The 23,547-nt window shown below is 39.7% G+C and overlaps 1 long non-coding RNA gene across 1 annotated transcript; it reads left to right on the forward strand.

Moving 5' to 3' along the window:
* The first annotated feature begins 749 nt into the window (after positions 1–749).
* LOC139015674 (uncharacterized) lies at positions 750–22,676 on the forward strand. The gene is made up of 3 exons (XR_011472476.1): positions 750–900; positions 21,522–21,686; positions 21,997–22,676. It is a non-coding gene; the product is annotated as an uncharacterized lncRNA (long non-coding RNA).
* The last annotated feature ends 871 nt before the right edge of the window (positions 22,677–23,547 follow it).

The raw sequence follows: 23,547 nt of genomic DNA on the forward strand, positions 1-23,547 counted from the left end.
TTCAGTGCAAGAATAACATTTTAAAAATACAGCTCATTGGAAAAGTATAAAGCAATACTTTCTCAATATAGTAAAATAAAACAGCTTTATTCTCTAAAGGATTTTTACCCCAATCTCAAGCTAGGGAACTATTTACTGGGGACTTTTTTATATTGTCAAATCTGGGCAAGCATTTAAGCAGCTTTTATTGTGTGGTGAGCATGGGCATAGCTACTCCACACCGTCCCATTTCCCAACAATGAAGTCATAGATGAGACACCAGGAGATCAAGATTAACCAGTTCCCCCAGCTTGTTCCAATTACTTCAGTTACTCATGTCTGTGGGACCGAAACTCCCAGGACAATACTATTTCTAAGAATAAGTCTCAACAATGCTGTTTTAGGGAGATGATGGAGATGAACATTTCTATATCACATTAGAATTTTTATTTACTTATATGTATTCTGTAAAAAATTGCTGACCAAGACTGGGAAGGTGGTCAGTTCTGGTTGACTCTGAATTTCTATTATAAATTGATTTGAAAAGCTTTGAGGCCTATACATTTAAAAAATACATTCTACTGAATACATTGTTTGATTTCATTTTAATACTTAAATGATTCTGTGAATAAGAGAGGGCAGTTATTTTTATCCCATTGTAAAGATGAGGAAAGGGAATCCTATAGGGCATAAGTGACTTGGCCGAGGTTGCCCAAGTGAATGGTGCAATAGAAACTTGAACTTTGTTCTTTTTACTTCCAGGTCCTCGTGTTCTTTTCCTTGTAAGCCATTAAATAAGGATGAAAATCCTGATCCACCGGAAAAGGGCATGACTACTGACCTGTTTCTCCAGAGGTCACGTGCTTGTCAGGATCCAGGCAACACTCCCCTAGGACTCCAGGTGACCAATGGCCCTCAAGGGTGAGTGTACAGACTTCATTAGATTGTGGTCTGAAGTGAAGAAACAAAGGAAGATTGGTCCCCCAACAGGCAAGCACATGAGCAAAAATCGTGCCGGGGAAAGTTGTGATCCAGTTTAACAATTCAACACTTTGTGAGCATGTGCTGGCTGCCAGGACTACTGCCAGGAGCTATCTCTGGCACACTTTCTGCTCCTTAGAATCTCACAGTTTGGAGGGGGAGATAATTAGAAGACAGTGTGACAAATGCAGTATGCAAATGGCACTATAGGAGCCCATGACTAGAAATCTACACTCCAGCTGAAGCTAAGAAATAAGACTTAGGGCAGGGAATTAGGAGATTATTTCCAGAGAAGATACATCTCAGCAGAATCTTGGAGGAGATGTAGGAATCAGCCAAGCAAAAGAAAGGACATTTCATGTTCAATGGCATAGAGGTGAGGGACAGTGTAGAAAATTCAAGCAACTGGCAATACATCCCTGTTGAGTGTGAGATGTGAAAGGAGATAAGGATGGAGAGAGACAGGATTGGATAATGAAAACTGATGAATGCCACATTATATAAGGAGTTTACATTTTATTCTGCAGGCAAGATAAGGGAAAGCTACTTTAGGTTTTGTGTTTTTTTTATAAATTGAGGCAAAATTGTGATTTTGATAAGGATTACATTGATTCTGTAGTTCAGCTTTGTGAAATATTGTTCTGGTTGTCCATGGTGTCCTTAATCTCTTTCAGTATATTTAAGGCAGTTGATTTAAAGTCTTTATCTAGTAAGTCCAATGCCTTTTCTTGCTGAAAGATAATCTCTATTGATCTCTGTCTTTTTTACCTGCTTCTGATAAGCCATATTTTCTTGTTTTTTTTTTGTGTGCCTCACAATTCTTTTTTGAAAACTGGACATTTTTAATAATTATATTTTTATTATAATTAATATTATAATGTGAAAATCAGATTTTCTCCCCTCCCTGAGTTTTGTTGATGCTATGTTTTGAGTTGTTGTTTGCTTCTTTAATAGTTTTTCTAAACTATTTTTATAAAGTGTATCTTCTTTGTCATGTATAGGTACTGGAATTTGTGTTTTATTAGCTTGGTAGTCACCCTGTGTTTTGATAGAATTTCTTTAGATGGCTGGAGGCAAAAAAGGGGGAAAACATCCTCCTCCAGTCTTTGCTGATTGGCTCTGTGTGCTGGTACTTCTTACACAGTTGGCTAGGCCATTTACCACTGTACCTTTTCCTGGGTGCTCAGAGGTGAAAGCTTTGGGTCTCCTCAGGACTTTTATGAGCATTCATCCAACTCTGGAATGTATGTTCTTTTTATATGTAGGAGTTTTTAAAAGTCCTCATCCTCCCTTGTACCTCCTTTTCCTATCTCTTTTTTTTCACACTTTTTTAGTTTGTATATTGTTTGTCCTCACTGCTTCCTTTTGCCTTATGATCCTGTGGCCAATACTTTTGCTCTTAAATGCTTTTGACAAATGATGCCTAGGAAGTCACTTCAGCTCTAGGACTGCTCTAAGTATAGCAAAACAAAGCAGGCCCTTGTACTGATACTTTAGGGAGCCACCAAAGAAGTTGAAACACACAACCACAATTCTTTGAGACTAATATTGCTTCCTTTGCTACTAGCAACCAATACCAGGAGTGCAGGTTACCACCCGCATGGCCACCACTGCTCTGGTCAGTGGGGAATGGTAGATGGACAATATAAAATGCCACAGTGCTCTGGCCACAGTGCAGCAGCTTCTTTCATCATCAAGTTTTCCCTGATTGTTATAATTTTTTAAATAGATTTCAGAGTTCTCCCAATGTTGGTTCTGAAAATTTTTGCCAGCTTATCAGTTGCTTTTTTCTCTTTCATGTATTCTTTAAAAATTTTTTCATTATGGTAGAACATATATAACATAAAATTTGTCATTTTAACTATTTTTAAGTGTAAAATTCAGTGGTATTAATTACATCACCACTGCCTACTAGTTGCTTCTATGCAGGGATGGATCCCTGCCATTTCCAGTGATATCACTTTCAACTTCAGGTTGTGAGGAAGGAAGTGATGTAGAGTGATGTGTATTAGAAAAGTTAGAGAATTAGTTAGTAACTAAAATTTTATTGACGGTAAAAGCATATGTTAAAATATAGGGTACATTGAACCTCTTAATAGTACTCTTTGTGCTACTTTCAGGGAATTTACAATTATTTCAAAGTAAAAAGTGTTTAAAAAATAATGAATAATGTATTTCAGGAATATATATGAAGGCAAAATTCACAATAGCAGATCAAGCCAGAGGCAAAGAAATACAGAAAGAAATAGTCTACATAGTTTCCAAAGAAAGTCCTGGGATCATGCATGCCACAGCACCACAGAGCAGTCAGGAGACAACCACAGGAACACTGAACAAGTCTGGAAGAACATTTGGCTTGATTCAAAGAAAAAAAAGATTGAATTCAAATAGGTGTTAAAACAAGCTCTCACACAACCAATTTGATTACATTGTCAACCAGGTTTGGCATCATGTAATGAACAAAGAAAACAAGAAATACCAAGAACCAAGGCATAAGAAACTAGAATTCAAAAGTAAAAATATAGGCTTGCCCGGCCAGTGTGGCTCAGTGATTAAGCATCGACCTATGAATCAGGAGGTCACAGTTCGGTTCCCAGTCAGGGCATATGCTGGTGGGAGGCATGTGGGAGGTGGCTGATCAATTATTCTCTCTCATCATTGATCTTTCTATCTCTCTCTTCCTCTCCTTTCCTCTCTGAAAGTAACAAAAAAATATATAAAAAAATAAATATAGGCAAAAGGAAAGGAATCAAAACCTATAATAATCTAGTTATTATAGGGTAGGCAAAAAATTTCTCTCTCTCTCCCATTTGTTCAGGGACTGAGCTCCTACAAATTAAATTGACAAAAGACAGATTAACAGGAGAAAGAACATACAAATTTTATTTGATACTTTAATTTTTATGTGTTAATGGGGGTGGGGGTGTCCTCACAGAAAAGGAAGTGAAAACCCAAAGAAAAGGTTAGGCTTGAGAGCTTATATACTATCTTAACAAAAAATGATACATTTGTGAAGTGAAAAGACAAAGGAAAAATGTTTGGACTTCCAGGGGTGGTAAATTGTGGGAAAGTAAATATATGAGGGGAAACTAATGGAAGACAATGTTATTTCAGTAAGGTTTGTGCAGATTCAAGTTGGTGCTGTCTGCAATGATAAGAGTTGTCTCCCTTTCCTGTTACTGGAGAGGAGAGGGAACACCCAAAGGGAAATGTATACCCTGTCTTTGGGCATAAAGGAAGAGAGTAGAGAATATTCTCTGCACCTGTTATTTCCCAATTATCTTCAGTCCATAATACTTTTTGCCAAAGTAGCATATTTTCAGTGATAACACTTTCAACTTCAGGGTGTGAGGAGGGAAGTGATGCTGAGTGATGTGTATTAGAAAAGTTAGAGAATTAGTAACTAAAATTTTATTGATGGGGTGGAATATTCTGATCCCCTTCAATGTTTTAGGAAATAGGGGATTTAATATAGGGAGCTCTATGCTCACAAAACCATTAGAAGAACAAAGGAGCAGGCTCTAGCAGGGGACAAGCAATGACTTCAGAACACCACAGATATAATCCTCTTGAGGTGCTACATCTCAACCATAAAATACAAAACAGGTTTAGGGAAGCCAGCCTTAGGAAGGTGCGAACACTGCTATCACAAATGCTTCTTAACAACCCCCAATGGAATGTAGTGATTGGGCCTGGAACATGGAGTGTGGTATCCACCAGCCTTAGAGCTGCCTTCTTCTCCACAAAGCTGGTGACTAAACACTGGAAGTTCCATGATATTGTTTTCCAACGGCCACAAAAGGCACCAAGATAGTTTCTACGTCATTGCCACTTTCAAGATGTATCTAGTTATGGAATCTCATCTGCATCCAGGACCCTAGCTGCAAGACTGGGAGAAGTAATTTTTAGCTTTGCAGCTCTGCAGGACAGAAAGGCATAGGAGAAGGAAATGGGAATGGATGTTAACTGCCAATTGAGTACACGCAGCCCTGGTAGTTGAGATATTCCCTCTATTTTTATCTATTCCTTTGGTTGGCAGTTCTATTACACTAAAGTCAGAATGAGAGGAAGTCTCCTATAGATCATTTCATGCTCACCTGATAATTTTGCAGTTGGGAAACCGAGACCCAGAAAATTTAAGTGACCTGTTCCAGATCCTGCAGATAATTAATGGCAAATCTTAACTCCTGGTCCAGATCCTTCTCAGACATTTAATTAATTTATGTATACTCTCCTTTATTTCAAAGAGAATTTAAACTGGCGTACTCATTTAAAAATAATATTTCAGAATAAAAGTCTAAAAAATAAATATAAAATATGAAATACAATAAGTGAGGTGGAGGGGGGGTTACTTCAAGGAGCCAGTACTCCAGCATGTGCTAGTAGATAATTCAGAGATCTGAAGAGTAAGCAGACTCAGTCTGTGATTGAATTTAATTTAAAGGAGTTTGGTTAATGAATTTGACCTCAAGTGTAATATGTTTAAAAGTACCTTTATAGCCCAGCTGGTGTAGCTCAGTGGTTGAGCATTGACCTATGGTCATGGATTGATTCTGGGTCATGGTACATGTCCAGGTTGCAGACTCGGTCTCTGATGTGGGGTGTGCAGAAGTCAGCGGATCAGTGATTCTCTCTCATCATTGATGTTTCTACCTCTCTCTCCCTCTCCATTCCTCTCTGAAATATATATATATATATATATATATATATATATATATATATATATATATTTAAAGTACCTTTATATTTCACTATACACATTCACAAAAAGTTCTTTAGTCAAAATGCCTTTAAAAAGGTAATAATTTTTTAAAAGCTGTTTATTCAAAACACAGAAAGCCCCAAAGGCTGAAGGGACATCATGGAAAGTTTAGGTGGCTAAGACAGAAGTGATTTGTTTTGCGGAAAGTGTGACACCACCCCTAAAGGTTCAGAGAGGAGATGTCAATATCTCAGATTACCAGTAGGTGAGCATTTCAGAGTGGGGGGCTATGTGTACATGTCAGAACTGTCAGCTGGAGGCTGCTGAAAGGATTTGGGGAGGGAGCTGACATGCCAGGCAGTGGTTTTATGTTGCGATTACTTTAAGAAAGTGCTAAATAAAATTGCCTGTCAAGAGCCAAATAACAAAAGTAGAATGAACATCAAGCATAAGTTATTAGCTTTGTGTTTTTGTAAAATGTATTTTGGAAATTAATAACCTTTTTTTCTTCTTACCACCTAGTTTCCTTCTGTCACATTAAAAAAAAAAAATTCCCCCAGAACATAATTTGATCTTCTCTCCAACCTGTTCCTCCAATTACAATGAAACCCTGGGGGAATAATCTTTTCAAATGCCAGAAAATAAGTTTGTGCCCAAGGGAATGGTAAAGCTGGAAAATTTACATGAGTAATCATAGGACCAGCTTTTCCCACTCCAGAACAAAAGAAAGACTGGGGAGATGGGATCACCTACAATTCTCAAACAGGAAGTCCTGGTGTTTATTTCCCCAGAAAATAATTGTTCGGCATTCTTTGGATTATCTGACAAACTGCTTCCTGGTGTATTGAGTTGCTGCCACACTGAGAAAGTAATAAATCAATAGTCAGCTTTGTTGAGAAAGCAGGGAAAAGGAGTGTTAGCTTGAGGAACCACATAAGACTTTAGAAGCAGAATTAAGTTTCTGGAAGAGAAAAGTAATGCAGTTGAGAGGATCTTTAAGAACCTGGAGAAGAGCCAAATAATAGGAATTGAAGAGAGACTTACATGTGATTAGTCCTATGCTAGTCTTATTTTGCATAGGTTAGTATTGCAGGTGGGAAGCTAATAGTCCCCACTGATACTGGAGCAGTGGTCCATGTACCAGATAAGATGGTCAGACATGGGCGCCAAGGTGGGAATGTTAGATTCACAGAAAACACTGTGGTATAAAGAAAGAAATTGCTTTGACATCAACGACTTAAATCTGAATCCCAGCTGCCTGGGCAAGTTACTTAAAGTTCTGAAGCTTAGTTTCCTCATCTGTAAAACAGAAGTAACACTCCCTCCCCCCTCCCCCACACAATCTTATATAATAAAAGAGAAACACACAAATTAACTGTCCCTCCGCTATGCTCAAGCCACGCCCACAAAGCCACGCCCACCAGCCAAATCAGAGTGACTATGCAAATTAGCCAGACAAAGACGGCGGTTAATTTGCATACACAGGTGTCAAGCGCCCCAGGAGGCCATTGTGGTCACCGCTGTGGGCTCCTGGGACCTTGCTGGCAGAGAGCAGAGCAGGAGAGGAGTGGGCGGAGAGCAGGAGGTTTGGAGGACTTGGAAGAGCAGGAGACCTCTGGACATAGAGCAGAGCGAGAGAGAGGGTGGCTTGGAGGACACGGCTCCCTCTCTCCCCCCAGCTTCCTCATCACAGCTGTGGAAACTGACATCAGGGAGGAGGAAGTCCCACCCCCACAAAATCATCCAGAATCAACCATTGGTCCGACAGCTCTCAGCTGACAGCCGGGACTCTCATTCACTTGCATCTCAGACCGTGACAGTAGAGAGGTGGGACTATGTCTAAAGAACAACTGTTGATACAAGGTAGCTCTGCAGCTGAAAGATGCTGGCATTATCGACAGAAAGTGTCTGCAGAGCAACGTGCGTCTGATCTTGAAAGAAGGCGGCGCCTGCGACAGGATGTATCTGAACACCAGCTACTGGAAAAACATCACTCTGATGCCAGAAAACACCGGCATTATCGACAGAAAATGTCTAAAGACCAATGTGCCTTTGAAGTTGAAAGAAGGCGGTGGCGATGACAGAATATGTCTAGAGAACAGTCATCAACAAGTACTACCAATACCGGTAGGAACTGCCTTCTCAGCGAAAATGGAGTACATGAGGATGCAATTCTCGAACATAGTTGTGGTGGAATGACTGTTCGATGTGAATTTTGTCTATCACTAAATTTCTCTGATGAAAAACCATGCGATGGGAAATTTACTTGATGTTGTAGCAAAGGGAAAGTGTCCAAATGATATACATTTTCCAGATTACCTGGCATATTTAAAAAGATTAATGACAGCCATGGCCGGTTTGGCTCAGTGGATGGAGCGTCGGCCTGCGGACTGAAGGGTCCCAGGTTCGATTCTGGTCAAGGGCATGTACCTTGGTTGTGGGCACATCCCCAGTGGGAGGTGTGCAGGAGGCAGCTGATTGATGTTTCTCTCTCATCGATGTTTCTAACTCTCTGTCTCTCTCCCTTCCTCTCTGTAAAAAAAAAAATCAATAAAATATATTAAAAAAAAAAGATTAATGACAAATGAAGATTCTGACAATAAAAACTTCATAGAAAATATTTGTTCCATAAGTAGTTCTTTTGCTTTTGCTTCCATGGGTGCAAATATTGCATCACCATCAGGATATGGGCCATACTGTTTTAGAATACAAGGACAAGTTTATCACTGTACTGGAACTTTACATCCTTCGGATGGTGTTTCTCAGAAGTTTGCTCAACTCTGTATTTTGGATACAGCCGAAGCTACAAGTAAAAGATTAGCAATGCCAGAAAACCAGGGCTGCTCAAAAAGACTCATGATCAACATCAACAACTTCATGCATGAAATAAGTGAATTAACAAAATTGTACAAGATGCTACATGAGGTAGAAAAGGAAGCCCAATCTGAAGTAGCAGCAAAAGGTATTGCTCCCACAGAAGTAACAATGGCAATTAAATACGATCATAACAGTGACCCAGGTAGATATAATTCTCCACGTGTAGCCGAGGTTGCTGTCATATTCAGAAATGAAGATGGAGAGCCTCCTTTTGAAAGGGACTTGCTCATTCATTGTAAACCAGATCCCAATAATCCAAATGCCACTAAAATGAAACAAATCAATATCCTGTTTCCTACATTAGATGCAATGACATATCCTATTCTTTTTCCACATGGTGAAAAAGGCTGGGGAACAGATATTGCATTAAGACTCAGAGACAACAGGGTAATCGACAATAATACTAGACAAAATGTAAGGACACGAGTCACACAAATGCAGTATTATGGATTTCATCTCTCTGTGCGGGACACGTTCAATCCTATTTTAAATGCAGGAAAACTAACTCAACAGTTTATCGTGGGTTCATATTCAAAAATGGAGGCCAATTGGTAAATTTCATCAAAGCAAACCAATCTAAGTTGAGAGTTGAAATATATAGTGGTTTGATGAATTATCTCAAATCTAGATCTGAAAATGATAATGTGCTGATTGGTAAAATGATAATACTTCCATCATCTTCTGAGGGTAGTCCCAGAAATATGCAGCAGCGATATCAGGATGCTATGGCAATTGTAACGAAGTATGGCAAGCCTGATTTATTCATAACCATGACATGCAGCCCCAAATGGGCAGATATTGCAAACAGTTTATAACGCTGGCAAAAAGTTGAAAACGGACCTGACTTGGTAGCCAGAGTTTTTAGTATTAAGCTGAATGCTCTTTTAAATGATATCTGTAAAGTCCATTTATTTGGCAAAGTAATAGCTAAAATTCATGTCATTGAATTTCAGAAACGCGGACTGCCTCACGCTCACATATTATTGACTAGAGGCCCGGTGCATGACATTCGTGCACTGGGGGGGGGGGGGGAATCCCCTCAGGCCGGCCTGTGGGGGATGTCCGTCTGCTGGCTTAGGCCCGCTCCCCATGAAGCTGGCAGGTGGAAATCCCCCAGGGGTTCCTTAGTGCTGTAGCTTCTGGCTGAGGGGCGCTACTCCTGTGGGAGCACACTGACCACCAGAGGGCAGCTCCTGTTTTGAGTGTCTGCCCCCTGGTGGTCAGTGAGCATCATAGCAACCAGTCGTTCCGCCGTTTGGTCTATTTGCATATTAGCCTTTTATTATATAGGATATTAGATAGTGTGTCCAAATTACCTTCCTCTAATTAATTCCCTTTCAATGTGTCTGAATTTCATGCACCGGGCTACTAGTGCTCTTATAAAATACTAGAGGCCTGATGCACGAAATTTGTGCAAGAGTAGGCCTTCCTTCCCCCGGCTGCCAGCATCGGCTTCCCTCTGGCACCTGGGACCCGGGACCTGGGCTTCCCTCACAGAGAGAGCCCCTGCCCACCTGCCACAGCCCGCCGGTTGGTGGCCTGGGCCTTCCTCTGCAGGGTGATCATGGGGCAATGGCCGGGCCTCTGAGCAGTCGCATCACACCCACCTTGGCTGGCCTGGTGCCAGTGGGTGACATAGTGTGGTTCTGGATGGTCGTCTGCTGTTCAGCTGTTTGGTCAATCTCCAAATTATGCTTTTATTATATAAGATAATGTCTCCAAAGTGATTGGTACATTGTAGTTGTTATCTAGCAGCTATAGTTGTTAACAAGGGGACTTTTGGGGCCATAGAACTAGATTAGGAAGGAAGACTATCAGAAAGTGGTTTAGAATTTTTTTAAGTTGATAGCAGTTTCTAAATTACAGACAAACCAAGTAAAGAGAAATATATGATAATGCAGAACCTGAGAAACATGATACCTATCAAGAAGTGTTCCTGTGGCTAACTGGGCTCAAATTTAAAAACAGCTTAGCAGCTGTTGCTAACCAGGGGCCTTGCCTGCAAAATGCTTCAGGGAGAAGCCTACACTAAGCGGCCTGCCTCCCATACTGAACTGCTTGCCTGCACTGTGCTCCTGCCTGCTGAGCCAGCCCTTATAAAGGAGTTTCTGGAATTGTATTTTAACCCATAGGACTGACACTTCCCCCATTACTCAGAACCGTGAAGCTATATCCCACATCAGCATCTTCACCAACCAATCAGAGTGCCCTCCTTCTGACCAATCAGGCAAGTGCCTTTTGGAACATGAAAACTGTGAAGATTTAAAGTCCTTATTTGCATGCGGATGGACCAATCAGGGACCAGGAGCAGGAACTTCTCTCTATAGATCAGCTCCCTTTTGCCGCGGAGAGCACACTTTTGCTTTCCACCAGAGGCTGAAGACAGTTTCCCTGGCTGCAGACATGTTGTTGGACCAGAGCGGACAGCGGAGAGGCTTTTGCCTGAGGGCCGATCACAGCCATGTTTTTCCACAACTGTGTTGTCTCATAATTGAGCTGTAACACTGGTGAGCTAGCCACAGCTGTGCTGGATCACAGTTGAGCTGGTTTGCACTGAATAACGTTTCCTTCATCACCATACCCCAAACTGGGAATTCCCATGGCGTTGAATTGGCACCAACAACCATCAGTTGGCAATAAGTAGCTAGAGTCATTGAAGAGAGTTTTATGCTAACTCACTGAAGGGAAGTCATGATTTATTTGAGAAAAACCGTGTCTAATTTATCAGTAGAAAGCTATTTGACATTTGTAGGAAATGGGAGAAAGCTCAGGTCAAAAATATAAAAATGCGGAAACCATTAACTGGATGAAAAGGAATGCTGGGTGTGGTATGTGAGGGAGAGGACAGTGTGAAATAAGTGGTTTTGATATGATTGGAGAAAGATGGCTAGCAAATGTATATCTAGCCAGGAGTTTTGAGAGTTGTATCATTCTTTGTCAGAGAAAATACCATTAGAGATGACAGCAAATTTCTTTCTAAGCAAGTAGTCTCTCTGAAATTTCTGCCAGCATAAATGCCATAATTGAAAAAAAAAATAGAAAAAAGTGCCTGACCAGGGTACTAACAATCAATTTCCCAATGAAACTGGGAAGCTGAAAAGGTAGGTCAGGTAAGAAATTAAAAATTTCAATTATCTACCTGTCAGTTGTCAAACTATCTGATTCCAGACGAAATGCAGAGATGAGATTTTAGGATGAGACAAATTACTAATTCTAACAAAGTAGAATATCTCCACATGGCAGAGAGTATTTGCATTATGAATAGGAACTAGTTTAGTCAGGTGTTTATGAATGATCCTTTATATAATTATAGAACAATCACGTCCAACATTTTAGCAGGTGGGGTAAAGCCCCAAACACCCATTTGACAAAATTCAAGCACTGATCAGAAAAACTTGGCTGACATAGATTTTAAAATAACTTGTAAAAAAAAAAAAAAAAAGCCTAACATCTGACTTAAAACATTATTGAAAGCATATGACAGTTCTTTGCCACAGATAAATAAAAAAGTCTAGGTATCAGGGGTGAAGTAGAAATTAAGTGACTCAATAAATAATTATGTAAGTGCATGTAAACTTTTCTGAAATTAGAAATAGTAAGATTGTTTTTAAATACATCAAATCAGCAAGCTATGCAGGCATGGAAAAATTATATGTGTGGATGAAAAATAACTAGTGTATTTCCATTACCCCCATACATATGTTTTGTGTCTTTTTGTAAATTTTGTATAGAAATGACATAGTACTATTTTGGAGTTAGTACTTTTCACTTAAAAACAAACTCTTTCCATGTCGATAAATATACAGGGGTGGGCAAAAGTAGGCTAAATTACCAGCCATTATTACCTAAAAGATAAATCATAAGTAAGGATATGAAATAATAATTATCATAGTAATGATAATAGTAAGACAGTCCTGGCCAGATGGCTTAGCTGGCTGGAGCATCGTCCCAGGCACCAAAAGGTTGCGGGTTTGATTCCTGGTCAAGGCACATGCCTAGGTGTGGGTTCGATCCCTAGTTGGGGTGCCTATGGGAGGCAGCAGGTAGATGTTTCTCTCTCACATTGATGTTTCTCTCTCTCCCTTCCTTTCTCTAAAATCAATAAATATATCCTTGGGTGAGAATAAAAAAATAATAAGATATAATACAAATAAATAATACTATAATTAATAAATAATACAAGAATAAACTCTGTTTTGTGTACTCACGACTGTAAACCTACTTTTGCAAACTCCTGTGTAGATACACATTTTTAATGTCTGCATTGTCTGGACATTATATAGTTTAACCTACTGTTTTGATATATAGATTTTTAAGTTTCATAATTTAAATAAATATTTTCTTTACTCTTAAATTCAGCTTATTTGGCTCTCAGTATGTTCCATTTAAAAAAATATTTTTATTGATTTGAGAGAGAGAGGGTGAGAGAGAAAGAGAGAAACATCGATGAGACCAGACCAGTGGCCTCCTGCATGTCCCCTACTGGAGATCCAGCTCGAAACCCGGGCATGTGTCCTGACCCGGAATCGAACCAGTGACCTCTTGGTGTACAGGACACCCCTCAATCTACTGAGCCACACCGACTGGGCTCTCAGTATGTTCTTTATGTACATTAATCCATACACATTTCTGAATCATATTATGCTCTCAGACTATAAAGTTATGTTCTGTGTACTATATAACCCATCAGAGAATGATCGGTATCTTTGCCTATTCACTGGAAGGGATTTTAGAGCCCTAAAGTTATATTTCATGATTTAAACAATGCTAACCTGAGCATCCTTGCTTGATTATTTCTTAGCATAAATTTCTAGAAGTTCAATTACCATCCCAGAGGGGATACACATTTTTAAGGCTTTTGCTCCATACTGCTAAACGGACCTCTTGAAAGGTGATCCATTTACCTCGATGCCCCATTTCTCCATACCTTCTTCAAAATGCTGCATAGCATCATTCTATTTAATTTGTACAAAGTTGATAGTTTAAAAGGGCATCTGATCTTAATTTGCAGTTCTTTAATTACTAACGAGGGCGAATACCTTCTTATAGCTATTTGTCTGTCTTTTTTTTGTTTTTGCTTTCTAGTCTGTCTTCTTTCTTTCCAAAAGAAATTCTTGGTATATGTTCTTTCTGTGAAATTTCTGTGGGAGTATTGTCCTCTGTGGTACAAACAATGGGAGAATCGACTGACAGTTTATTTTTATAAGCATATTAAGTTTCTTGGAGGCCAAGGCCTTGTCAGTAGAGTCCGCCTCCTGGATTCTCCACTGACTTGTGTGAAGGATTGAGCTGTAACTTGTAGAGAAAGACTTGCTTGACATCTTATACATTATCAAGAAAGAAAGGGTACTGCAGACTTAAAATGATAAGCTGTTGGGATTTGAGTACAGGAATATCTTTCAAGGCTGTGTGATGAGATAGAAAAGTGGCAGCCAACCCTAAACGTTCACTTGTAAAGTACTATAGTGGTGCCTGGGAAATGTTTACTTTATTAATCAGACTTTCAAAAACTTTTCACTTCTGCTCAAAGTTTTGTTTTTTTTTTAAAAGATAACTATTCAAGCTTTTTGGATCCCTTGTCTAATTTTAGCATAAAGTAAAATTGACTTTTTGAGTTTATATAATTATGAATTTTATAATAGGGGCAGATTTGTGTAACCATCAATATAACCAGGATGTGGGAGTGTTCTCTTTCTTCCTAAAACTCTCTTATTATCCCTTTGTACTGCCACCCTCCTCCCACCACTAACCCCTGGCCACCAGTGATACATTTTCTGTCACTTTAGTCTTGTCTTTTTGGGAGTGTCACATTAATGCAATTATACAATATGAAATTTTTGAGACCGGTTCCTTTCACTCAGCATAGTGCCCTTGAGACTCATCCAAGTTGTGGTATATATCAATAGTTTGCTCCTTTTTATTTCCCAGTAATATTCTATTTTATAGACGTACTACAGTTTACCTACTCACTAACTAAAAGAAAATTGCACTGCACTGTCCTACCTCCAGCATTTTGGATGACAGTAACAGCCTAAACATCTCATCCTAGGCCATGATGGAGTATCAGCATCTGTCTTAATGTGTTCTTTCTCTCCAAAGACTCCCCTCACTCCTTATTCCCAATACCCCCTAGGGATATCCAACTTTCAAAATGCAGACTTTCAAATTTTTCTAATGAAATCAGCTAAACACTGTTTGGGGAAATAAAGTGATTTTTCCCCTTGCATTTGTTTACTTCTCTGTAAGCTCCCGAGATGGCTAACATGCTAGTTGTTAATCACACCATCTGTTCAAACAGCACTTCTACATCATTTGATTCATACTTTTTTTTTAAAGGAATTTTTTTCAGAACAATATGTTTGTGTCTGTGTTATTCCCGTCATTTGGCAATGCAGTATGAGCTATTTAAACTTTCCTATTTATTGTAAATGGCTTTTCAATCAGCAAATATTTTTTTAAATGTGCATACACCACAAAAAAAAGCTGTGTCTACTGAAATTTCAAACATTGGAAACAGTAGAAAAATCTGTTCCAGTCTGCCTGCTGTCAAAAATTTTAACCATCTGATTATATTTAAATGAAGTCTTTAGGAAGATGATTTATCTGACCGACCCTGAGAAACTTCCCCACTGGCCCTGAAGATGGCAGTGCTGTGTAGTTTAGAACAACCCTTCATTCCTGGCCACCCCCATCACCCCCGGAAAGGAATTTCTGGAATGGCAGAAACTGGGGGGAGGATTTGCTAAGTCTGAACCTTCTAACATTTAGCATAAACCTCTTCTGAACCCTGGGACACTTTGGTTTATCTTTTGGTCCCTTTGTTTTGTTTAAAGCCATACCCCATGCGTTTCCTGTTTCCAGCTGGGATCAGAAATGGAAATAGTTTAAAGGTTATTCTCATATCACGGGTAACCAGGAAGTGCCTATATAGTTTACTGAGAAGCTGGTTTTCACAAGACCACTTGGTTTTTTCTTTTTCTTTTTTTTTTTTAAGCCCTAACAAAGGCTTGGCTCAAGATAAGCTGGAGTTAAGAATACGGGAAGTTTTGAATGCCTACTGGAACCACAACTCTGGGAACTTGCCTCTCCTTGTTTCATCTCCTTAACAACAGAGGCCTGTTGCCTGACATTCTTTAAATTTCACCAGCAGTGTCTGGAACATTGGTTTAGTAGGACACATGCTTAAGCCCCAGGCAGTATAAACCAGAGGGTGATTTCTTGTCCTGTCATCATTAAGTGGGCATGGAAACAGAAAGGGGAGGAGCGTGTATAGTAACACCCAACTTACTTTTGTGATGTCAGAATTTGGTGACAATGCCCCAGTTGAGTGGCTCAGTTTGTTGGGGCATCTTGTTCCTTACACCAAAAAAGTTGTGGGTTCAATTTCCAGTTAGGGCACATACCTAAGTTGCGGGTTCCATCCACCTATAGAGGTGAGTTGGAAGTAGCCAATCAATGTATCTCTCTCACATCAATGTCTTTCTTTCTTTCTTTCTTTCTTTCTTTCTTTCTTTCTTTCTTTCTTCTTTCTTTCTTTCTTTCTTTCTTTCTTTCTTTCTTTCTTTCTTTCTTTCTTTCTTTCTTTCTTTCTTTTCCTTTCCTTTCCTTTCCTTTCCTTTCCTTTCCTTTCCTTTCCTTTCCTTTCCTTTCTTTCTTCCTTCCTTCCTTCCTTCCTTCCCCCTCCCTCCCTCCCTTCCTCCCTCCCTTTCTCTAAAATCAATAAACATATCCTTGGGTGAGGATTAAAAAAGAGTTGGTGACAATTCAACTGGTGTGTGGGAGGGGGGAGCAGGGGGAAAAAGCACATGTGTAGTAAAGTCAAAATGGCACAGAGACCTGTCAATCAAACCTGGGAAAAAGGTCATTGGCTAGGGCTTTGTACTCCAATGCAAGCCCATGAAATCTTGGGAAGTTAATTGGTTATTTTGAAAAACCTCCTGGTTAAAACCCAAGGAGAAGCCCTTGCTCTGGCTTTGCTCTTCCACTCCCAACCCCCTCGGCTGGGGAACATGACCATGCAAATCTAGTGGCTACCTGGGGCCCCTGGATGACTGCAGGGCTCAAAGAACCATGAAGCAGAAACTCTGGGCACTGGCTTTGCCTTGGCCTTGTTGAAGACAAGGTTGTACTTTTTCCATGGTTGGATGGCGGGAGATGGGACACTTGGAACCCAGGAGAGGAATTCTTTTGATTTTACATCACAAATAAACCTGCCACTCCACAATCTGCCATGCCTGGATCCTTGAAATGCTTTTCTGGCAATCCTGTGGAAGAGCCTGTAACATACTGACAACAAAAAGAGGCAACAGTAGGAAGGGAACTATATTAGTGTTTCAAAGTACTATGGCAATACACTAGGTTCTGAATGTCAACTACTAGGTTTTCCACATTTCTCCCCAAAATGCCTTGGGCAGAAATCTTATCGCACACTGATTAGAGGTGGCTCTGAAATGCTGAAAGTAATTTGAGAAGCTCTAGCTGTATCCCCTGAGTGGGAAAATGTCTTCTTTATCAGGATCTAGTGTAACTTAAATTTCTTCTTAGAAACTTATTTTTATGAGTAAAGCTTCGATCTGTGTGGGCACAGATTCCTTTGGATGCAAATACTTCCTGGAGAATGTGTAGTTTGCCAGATGCTTGATAGGAAACCCTTTTCCTTTCTTTCCATCTTTCTTTCCTTGAGGGTCCATCTTAAGTCTAAACTATTTCAAATATTCACTGATCACTCCAGCTAATATGGGTCTTTCCCCCCTTCCTCATCCCCCCTCCCCAATACTTACACATTTAACAATTTGTTCACTTTCAGTTTAGAAATCTCTTTCATAGTGTCTTGTTTTATTTTCTGTTTCAAGTCAGACATTTTTTGTCCCCTCTAAAACATTATAATCTTCCAGGAGACAGGAACTACTTCAATTTATCAGGAAACTACTTTCCATCACTTCACTAGTATTTGAATGTTGAGGGCATTATTTTATATTAAGATGGTGTCATACCATGGATCTATATTTGGGACAAGGCATACCCACACCAAAGACTCAGCTGCAGCTGAAAAGTAACGTTAAATGCAGTGTCTGTTACTTGGGGAGGAACGTGTCTATTAGACCAGCACTGATGGTGCAGGAGAGAGGAGGAGGGAGAGAGTATTGTTTTGGTCTTGACTTTGAGGGAAGGGGTAGAATGTCAGAGTGGTGTGTGTGTGTGTGTGTGTGTGTGTGTGTGTGTGTGTCTGTTGGCGGGTTGTGGGTTGTGATCATGAGGTGTGTTAAAGATAATATTTGCCACATGGAGGTCTCTACTTAAGGTTGTTTTGACTGTTGCTCAGAGACCCTTTAGGGTCTCATAGAGGAGCCTCCCAGGTCTCCCTGGGCACAGGTCAGTAGTAAGTAAGAGCCTGGTGCGGTGTCCCTTCTCTTCACTTACTGCAGCCTCCAGGGTCTTCTGTTTACCTGTGAGGCCATTGTGCAAGATCCTGCTGGAAATAACAGGCTTTCTTGCTGAAAAAATATTAGGGGAAAAAAGGTCTTCTTTGTAGTCTGGATTGTTTTAATTTCTGCACTCTCAATATTCCTTTCACATTATTATTTCTTGAGGTTTTGAAAAACTTTGGTTGAAAGCATCTCAGGCTGGCCATGAGAAAATATTTTGCTCACATTGAGATCATTCCCAGAGATAACTGGGGGGGGGGGGGGGGGGGGGGTGGTGATAGAATAAGCCAGAGCAAAAGACCTCCAAGGTGAGGGTAAAACGTTGCAAGAGGGGATAGAAATCAGGACAGGAAGCTCCTCTCTCCACCCTTCTCCCTGCCCCGATTTCTTATTTCAGAGCTCACAATAGTTTAGGAGGAAGATGTTGTTGTTTAAAGTGCGTTCTCTTCTTCAAATATCTAGTATAGTACTGGGTGCTCAGTAGGATCTCTATAAATACTTCTTGAATTGAATTAAATTAAAACCCCTGGTATTGTTAAAGAATTGCTGAAAATCAAGGGGAAAATACAAAGAAGGAAAGATCATTGAAGATGAACTTGTCTTTCTTTATGGATGGTTACAAGGAAATACCAAGGTCAGAAATGAAACCTACCTTCCTTATCCCCTGATAGATATGCTATTTAGCTTATCTTATTAAGGGTGATATTTTCAAAAACATATGTTGCCAAACTGGGTTCCAAAATTCTGACTTTTGGTTTATTTGTAGCGAGTCCATGGTGCACATGATTTTATTTGAGACTCATTGTCTCTCAGACTGCTCCAGATAACAGCCTTTGGGCTGTAATTTTATTTTGTTTTCTTTATGCTTTAGGAAAACCTCTTCTGGTTTTTCTCAGTAAAGAAAAATTAAAAAATGGAAAGGCATTTTGCAGCAGCGACAGAGGCAGCCACCACTGGCCCAGCTGCCGCCATGCTTGATCAAACTACCCCAAATGGGATGAGCACATTTAGCAGAATGATCGATCCACTGTGCCATATCACTTCTATTTATAATCTTGGCAGAGCTACAAATTCCAAGGGTTTTCGGAGACAGAGGAACTCTGTGACATGAAGTGATTTTAGCTCTCATCTTTTCTGAGTTTGACTTTGTGGGCGTTGGATCTTCCAGCTTCTAGGGGAAGTTCCTGCGGAACCCAATGAGCTTCCTGCTCACAGGAGGTGACTGTTTCACACAGGCAAGAAAAAGGCCCAGAAGGGTCTTTTTTCTAAGGGACCTTTTTATTTTTTAAGGAGTTTATAAGACAGAGATCTATTTCATGTATTTTTGTATGTTTATAATAGCCTTAAATCACCTCTGGGTTTATCTCACACATCTCTCTCCCTGCCTTGCCTCAAATTATTCATTTCCAATACTGGCCTCTCTGTTAATTAAATGGTATGTCTATGGGGGCATTTCCACTTGAATGATAATTAATGTGTTTTTTCCCCATCCAGCTGCCCATGAACTCTGGGTAGATAAATTGTTTTGTAGCACATATTTGCGGCTGGGCTTGGATAATGATTTCCTCTCAACTAGTAAACAAACAAAAAAAAATTTTGTTTAAAGTAAGCATCATCCTAAGCACAAGATCTCTTTTCTACCTTTTTACAACTTGGAAATGCGGAGAGAGGAAGAAGGATACTTCCTAATTCATAAATAAGAGAACCAAAGTGCCACAGTATAAATTAAGAGTAGGTCATTTATTTGTGGTTCCAGAGACACGTTAAAATGGGAGGGAGAAAGACAGAAACTAATGTGAGAGACATCAATTGGTTGCCTTTTGCTGAATCCCCGATCAGAGCCCTGGATTAAGCCTGCAACCCAGGTACGTGCCCTTGATCGAAATCCAACCCGGTACCCTTCAGTCTGCCTGCAGAAGCACTATCCACTCAACCAAACCAGCATTTTTTTTTTCTTTTTAAGTCCTCCCCTAAGGATATGTTCTTTTCATTGATTCTAGAGAGAGAGGAAGGGAGAGGGAAAGAGAAAGAGAAACATCGATCAGTTCCCCAAGCATTCTGGCAGGGATGGAACCCACAACCTGTGTATGTGCCCTCCCCTGGAATTGAGCCCATGACCCTTTGGTGTGTGGGAGGACACTCTAACTACTGATCCACACCGACCAGGGCCTGGAGGTACATTTAAAATTTTTTTTCAGATCTGCCCTGGCCAGGTGGCTCAATTGGTCGGAGTCTCAACCTGTACACCAAAGGATTTCCTGTTGGATTCTAGGTTAGGGCACATACTTAGGTTTAGGTTAGATCCCGCTGGGTCAGCAGGTGCAGAGGCAGCCTACTGGTATTTCTCTGTCACATGGTTGTTTCTCCCTCTAAAAATCAATTTTAAAAACGTCCTCAGGTGAGAATTAAATCTCTATATATTAAAAAGTTTCAGGTCTAAAATTTTATTTGGTTCCTTTTTAAATTTTATTTTTCATTTACAGTTCACATTCAATATCCTATTCTATATAATAAAACCCTAATATGCAAATTGACCAAACAGTGGAATGACTGGTTGCTATGAACTGACCACCAGGGGCCAGATGCTCAACATAGGAGCTGCCCCCTGTGGTCAGTGGGCTCCCACAGGGGGAGCACTGCTCAGCCAGAAGACGGGCTCATGGCTGGCAAGCGCAGCAGGAGCAGCGAGCCGAGCGGTAGGGAGCAGCAAGCAGGTGGGCGGTAAGGAGCGAGGGGTTTCGGACTGTGAGAAGGCACAGGCTGGGCTGAGAGACCCCCAACCCCCACCCCCAGTGCACAAATTTTGTGCACGGGGCCTCTAGTATATTTAATATTAAAACAGATTTATTGGGAACATTTAAAAAACTTATTTAGTTCTATACTATACTCTCAATTAATTGAAAAAAATCTCTAAAAATGCAATTTTAGTTCCAGAATACTAGAACTTCAGCAGATGATTGTGTGGGCATGAAATTTATAGTTTTAGTGAATGTGAACCTCAAAGAAAGCAGTTGTAATGGGAATGGCAGGACATGGGACAGGTGAGTATTTGAAGGTGAACAACCTCATCAGGTAAAGGGAGGGGGCAGTGCCCTGGGACAAAACTCCCGTCTGAGTACCTTGCTGACATAAACCTTATTATCCCATTTATTCAATTCAGACTTGGCCTCCCCTTAACGTGAGAAAAAGTGATAAAGGAAAAAAAACTCATATAGTAAGGAAAAAGAAAATGAAAAAATCTTGGCCTTATAATAGCTACTCCTGATTCAGAACGACATATCAAAACTGGGTTATTCTGTGAACTGAGGCTACATGCTTAGAGAGCTTTAATCTGGCTTGATTCTTGATCATAGGATCTGAGTGGGGAAGTTTTCAAACTAAACCTTACCATAATTGCATTATAAATATATAGGAATGAAGTCAGTGTCATTACATTTAGGGGAACCTTTCTGGTGAAGTTTTAGACAGAAAGAGGTCAACTGATTTTTTTTTGTGTGTGTGTGAAAGAATTGTCTTTAGAAATGCTCTCTGATGGTCACTTCTTTCCATGCTCTCAGATTTGCCTGAAGGAATTAGGAGCCTACAGATGACCTAGCTAATGTTTATGAAGTACATCTGAGTCCTGGGGACTGTGTTAAGCACTTCGTATAATCGTCTTGGCAACTTTAATGAATATTTTCCCATTTCAAAGCTGAAGAAGCTGAGGTTCAGACACAGAGCTGGTAAGTAGTAAAGCTGGGATTCAAACCCCAGTAGCCTGACTTAAATCCATGTGCTGTTAGTCTTAACCACTACATTTCCTTCTATGATCTCACATAAAGTGTTAAAAATGCAAGAGTTGATAAGTATTTTTATGGCTTCGTTATATCAGCTCTAAGACCTAAAAAAATTATCCTCTGAGATTTCCATAAGCATTAGGAGCAATGCTGACAATTAGACTAACATGTCAAAAAGCAAATATTGCAATGCTTGAAAATAATAGTCTTCCTTAACAATTACTGAGATCACTTTTTCTTTTTTTCTGTTGAAAAGTGAACCAACCCCACAGATAAAACTAGTCTTAATTGGAGGCATTTCATTGATATTAAGGCTCACTGGTAGCACCTGGAGAAATATCACAGTGGAACCACCATCGATGCTGGGCACTGCACTGACCTGATATTTGAAATGGTGAGCTTTGCAATTTGCCTAATAATTAAAGCAATTTATCTTCAAGTGGATCTAGGCCATTTCGTCATTTCAATAAGAAACTCTTGGGGAATAGAGATGACTGCAGAGAATCTCTGTTGTGCAAACACTAATATGAAAAGTAAGTAAGTGACTCTTTCAAGTGCCATCAACTATGTGGCCACCAATGCCTAAGCTGCTAAATTGATGCCACGACACCTGGCCGGAAAAGACTTTGCCACCGTCTTGCAGGACCTAGAATGCAGAGAACACGACAATGCTTGTACAAGTCTTTATCTTGTTCCAAAGGAAAATTAACAAACAGATGTGATAAAATAGTGCTTGCCAAGGTCAGGGAATTCTGAAATTATAAAGCATGCCATTTGAGAACATATTTGTTCTGTCCAATCTAATACCCACTGGACAGTAGCATGTGGCTACTAAGCAACTGAAATGTGGCTCGTCTGAATTCAGATGTGTTGCAAGTATGAAATATAAGCCAGAGTTAAAGACTTAGGATGGAAGAAGAATGTAAAATATCTCAATTTTTATACTGATTATGTGTTGAAATATTATTTTTTGTATATTGGCTTAAATAAAATATATCATTAAAATTAATTTTATCTGTTTCTTGTTACTTTAAAAATGTGGTTATCATAATATTTTTTTAAATTGCTTATGTGGCTCTCATTGTATTTTGATCAGGTGGTGCTGGTAGGTATCCTATACGAGAGGCAGCTGAGGAGTGAGGCAGCTTCAGCCTTCATCGTGGGGTATGAGGAACTCTTTAGGAACCAGATGGAATATTTCGATGGTCTCGTTATTGCTATTGATTTTGCTTTGTTTTCAATTTCATTAATTTCTTCTCTGATCTTTATTACATCTCTTCTTCTACTTTCTTTGGGCTTATTCTCCACCCCTCCCCAATTGTCAACAGAATCTTTATTTCATTTATTTTCAATCTTTCTTGTTTTTAGCAAATTCATATAAGGCTAAATTATTGCTTTACAGACATGGCAAAATTTTGACATATAGCACTTTTATTGTGTATAGCTAAAGTTTTAAAAAATAATTTCCTCATGTGGTTTCCTCTTTGACTACTAGGCTATTTTTGTTTTACATCTTTTTTTTCAATTACAGTTTACAGTCAATATTATTCTGTATTAGTTTCATGTGTATACCATAGTGGTTAGACAATCATATACTTTACATAATGGTCTCCCTGATATTTCATGTACCCACCTGGCCCCATACATAGTTATTACAATATTATTGACCCTATTTCCAATGCCATAATTTCCATCCTTGTGACTATTCTTAACTTCTAATTTGTACTTCTTAATCCTTTCACCTTTTTCACCCATGACTGCTATGTTATTTTTATGGTACAGATATGTAATATAGGTTCTTTGGTAT

The sequence above is a fragment of the Myotis yumanensis genome, unplaced genomic scaffold, assembly GCF_028538775.1.
Source record: "Myotis yumanensis isolate MYYU_CA2020_CCGP unplaced genomic scaffold, mMyoYum1.0.hap1 SCAF_8, whole genome shotgun sequence".
Lineage (NCBI taxonomy): Eukaryota > Metazoa > Chordata > Mammalia > Chiroptera > Vespertilionidae > Myotis > Myotis yumanensis.